At 35.1% G+C, this 4,479-nt stretch overlaps 1 long non-coding RNA gene across 4 annotated transcripts; it reads left to right on the plus strand.

Moving 5' to 3' along the window:
• On the plus strand, positions 97-4,073 carry LOC107625173. 4 transcript variants are annotated; one of them, XR_002357288.1, is made up of 6 exons: positions 97-1,438; positions 1,677-1,781; positions 1,970-2,763; positions 2,868-2,969; positions 3,061-3,158; positions 3,272-4,073. It is a non-coding gene; the product is annotated as an uncharacterized LOC107625173 (long non-coding RNA). The 4 variants fall into 4 exon arrangements; XR_002357289.1 differs by having other exon boundaries at positions 1,970-2,053; XR_002357290.1 differs by lacking the exon at positions 1,677-1,781 and having other exon boundaries at positions 1,962-2,053.

Genomic DNA, 4,479 nt, shown 5'->3' on the forward strand with positions numbered 1-4,479 from the left:
ACATTTTGATAAATTTTCACAGACTAACAATAAATTTTATTGTTATAATTACTATATAATTAAAACTCCTTCAAAATTTAATAAAATATTCGAAGAGAGAGAATCGAAAAGTGAGAGCTCACCGAAATCCTAAGTTCATGATAGACATCTCCACTGTCATGCATCTCCATCGCCGTCTCCTCCCCCATCGCTGTCTCTGCCGCCGCTAGAGTTCATCTCCTTTCTGCTTCTGCCATAAAGCTATTGAGATCGAGCTAATGCGCCTCCTTCATCAATGCGTTTCCAGATCTCATCGCAACGCCCAAGCATTTGAGATCGAGAGAAAGTGTCTCTTCGGTCAACTCTCTTCCGCCAATGACGCTCATGTTCTCCTTCGGCATTCTATCCCTTCTATGCACTCTTCTTTCCATTCATTCTTAGTTTTTGGTTCTCCTTCTCTTTTTCTCGTTTTTTTTTCATTTGCAGATTTTTAATGCTTTGCTATGTGATATAACATTCGATTAGTTTTATTATCTCTTAATGGATAGCATTGTTTCAAATTCTCAAGCACTCCAAGTGTTTGATGAATTGTTTATTCTCTTAATTGAAATTCTGATAAATTGATTTGCTAGTTTTTAAATTTTGATTTCGGGACACTCTTTTATTTTGATACTAATGTATATATTTAAAATCCTAATAAATTGATTTTATTTAGAAACAACAATGTTGCATGAAGGGTTTGTTAAATCTCAAATTGGCTACGTCTATGATCACATTAATATAAAAATAAATTTACCTAAAAGCAATATAAAAATGAAGTTACGTTAATTGTTCTTTCAGAACCAAGGTTTAAATTTCACTACCAGAGTCTAAAATATGTCAAATGCCTTAGAATGATTAGTTTAGCCCCACACTTTTGAGTATGGAGACACCTTGTGACTTGTGTGGGGAAAATGTCATTTCTTAAGTTGAACCACTTTTTTCAATCAGAAGCTCATTTGTGTAAGACCTTAATTACTCAAGTAGATATGAGAATTGATGGCATATGCCTACTATACTGTGTCTTCCATAGTGATTAATATAGTGCAAATTTTCTTCAATTAAGACTGTTGTGTGCATATGGTTACCATGTCTTGTGTTTTATACAAGTACCATTTAACTCGTGAATGCATAAAACGTTAGTATTTAGTTATTTACTGGCTTGATTTGTTATTGTATACCGGTTCTTCTCTTGGAATGCATCTTTCATAAGCATAAATATTTGATTTGTATGTATTTTAAACTTTGAAGGCGTCAAAGATTAATTGAGATTATTGAAAAAAAATATGTTTTGTTTGCTGATTATCATCAATATTATTTTATATATGCAAGTGATCTCCCAGTTGTCATATCATGTGCTAGCCTTGCCCTGGCTGATGTTGGAATAATGATGTATGACCTCGTTGCATCAGTTTCTGTGGTATGAATCTTTCTCACATTTGTAGTCTTTTGAATGTGTTTATACCTGCTTCATTGGTGCTTAAGCTGTGTCTATTATAAATTTTGTCTTGAAATTTTGAATTACTATCAAATGTGATCTTCTGTAATCTTCTACTTAGTTTTGATTATCCCCAAAAATTACACGTTTCTTTATTTTTTTTTAATGATTACAATCCTGTCTCAGTAAAAATCTTGTCGTTGATCCTATTTTTGAGAAGGAAAACTCCCAAGATGGAAGCTTGATGATTACATGCATGCTTTCTCGTTATGAAATTACTCAACTTACATTTACTAGGGAATGATCTACCCCAAAGATTAACGAGGTGTGCCCATTTATGTTATTGTTCTCAAGAACAATACTTAGCAAATGCCAATGTTTTCTGTTCAAAGGATTGATGCATTGCTGTTTTGTTTAGGCTCTAGTGAGAGAAACTCTTATATTAACATAATTGTGAAATGCAAGGAACGAACTATCAGTGACATTCTAGTTTCTTGCATGCAAGGAATGCAGCTTTGCTTCGATGCTTATGCAAAGCTTGCAAAGATTATGAGGCCGTGTTTGAAAGAAGCTGCTTCTGATTCTCAAGAATAGAATGTGAGTTCCAATTTTAGCACAAAAGTCACAAGATGTGCTGTTAAATTGTTCTATTTTTTATTTTTTTTATCCGCTTATTTTTTCTTTTTTTTTTTTTTAGTTTGAAGTGAAACTCTTACATTATATATTAATTTTTCAAGCTTGTATAACTAACTGTAGAATGAAAGCAATGTTTGATGATTTGGGATAGGAAATGCAAATTCATCCAATAGTGGAAAGCAACCTTAAGTCATTTGGCCTGTTGTTTTTGAATCAATAATTCAATATAGCCATTAGACTATTTTGGGGAAAGAAAGAATAATGTTTCCTTGCCATTTTGTACTATATTGACAAAGATTTTGAGGGTACCTAGATAAGTTGAAGTAGTGAAAGTTGTTTAAACACAATGTCAAAATATTTTCTCCTTAAGATTCTGGCTGTTAAATATTTATATTTTTCAAAAAACCAGGTGTTTTATTTCTAAAATTTGATCTGTATTAACGTAATTGTAAAATCATGTCTTTTTTTTTTTGGCAAATAATGTATTGTTTAGGAGGTGAGAGTATTTATGGGGTGTTTTTCCCTATGAGTTTCATTTCTGTCTGAAATTCAAGCACAGAGGATTGGTTGCAATGGCCAATGCTGGGCCACCTAATTCAAATAGGAGTCAGTTTTTCATAACCCTTGACTGTTGTGATTGGCTTTATTAGAAGCATACTATTTTTGGAAAGGTACTTGAATGTTGTTGCATCAGAACCTCCTTTTTTTCCAACAAGAATTTTGTAATCTTTTAGGGATCTGTGATTGGTGTACTCATTGTTATTTTATCTCACAGGTAAAAGGAGATACAATGTATAATCTTTTAAGGCTAGGTGAAGTTGAAACTGATAAAAATGACCGGCCTTTAGATCCACCTCCAAAGATATTATCAGTTGAGGTGTGTTTATATTTTGACTAACATATCCAAAAATCTTGAAATTTATGACTGCGGAAGTAAGAATTTCACCTCCACAGTTTCTTCTTGGTAGGTATTATGGAACTCGTTTGAAGATACTGTGCAAAGAAATCTTCTGACTAAAGCTACACCTGATACAGAAAATAAAGGTTTAAAGACAAAGTGTGTGAAGTAAGTCCTGTCTCATACCTAAGAGAGCCGACTTTGTAAAATCCAATGCATTAGTTTGTGTTGGCAAGTATTTGAGTCAATTGTTGCTTGATTTTAATAATTTCATAATGCAGAAAATTGAACTTGCTTTTGTTTGGGGACGAGGTTGGTGCGCGAAATTTAGAACTCCGCACAACTTAACCGACAAGTGCACCGGATCGTCCAAGTAATACCTCAGGTGATTGAGGGTTGATCCCACGAGGATTGTTGGATTGAGCAAGCAGTGGTTATCCTACAGATCTTAGTCAGGCGAATAGAAAGAGATTGGTTGTTGTTGAATGCGCATAAACACTTAAAGAAAGCAATAAAGAAATAGCAGAGAAATAATAGTGAGAAATCAGTTAAGGCTTTGGAGGTGCTTTATCTTTCTGGATTAACTTTTCTTACTGTCTACTATAATAGTGAATGATTCATTCCATGGCAAGGCTATAAGTGATTAAAGCCAGGGCCAGTGGTCATTAATCTCCTCTGATTCAAATCAAATGACAGTGCCAGTGGTCATTCAATCTGAACAAGGGTGAAGCTCTAGCAATTCAGCCTCTGAAGATCCTACTCAAAATGCCACAGACAAGGTCAAATCTTCCAGATCAGAGAATGAAATTCTATGATTCTAGCCTTAGCGCCACAGAAACCTCAATTACCCATGACTAACAGGATTTTATGTCACATATCCCATTAGCCCAAATAACTTGTTGGAACCTGTGATGTATTCTCAAGCTGCAGCTCAACGCTATCCAGCTAGGACTCGCAAAGAACTCATGTAAAACAAGGGGTCATACTTTTGTTCCACCCCAGATTCATAAAGATGAAGAACGAGAATGCACATAGAAGAGGAATCAAACATATATTGAAATAGAAATAGTAATATTATTAATCCATGAGAATTAGCAGAGCTCCTAACCTTAATCTAGGAGGTTTAGTTACTCATGCTTTACAGAAAATAGTGTGTAATTTGAAAGTGGTGGTAGAAGGTGCTAAACATGGGTGATCTTCTCCTATATATACTAATCTAATAATGAAAATGTACAAAGATAGGATAGATTAGGCTAAAGGTGCGAAAATCCACTTTTGGGCCCACTTTGGTGAGTGTTTTGGGCCGAGCTTGGCGTCCAACTTGAAGAATGGGCGTTGAACGCCCATTAGGGGGTGTCTTTATACTTTCTTGCTCCCTTGGTGGTGTTGAACGCCAGATTTGGGCATTCAACGCTGGCATTGGTCCTTGTGGGGCGTTGAACGCCAGAAAGGGGGTAACTTGGGCGTTCAACGCCCATTTTGGGCAGTC

Source organism: Arachis ipaensis, chromosome B02, assembly GCF_000816755.2.
Source record: "Arachis ipaensis cultivar K30076 chromosome B02, Araip1.1, whole genome shotgun sequence".
Taxonomy (NCBI): Eukaryota; Viridiplantae; Streptophyta; class Magnoliopsida; order Fabales; family Fabaceae; genus Arachis; species Arachis ipaensis.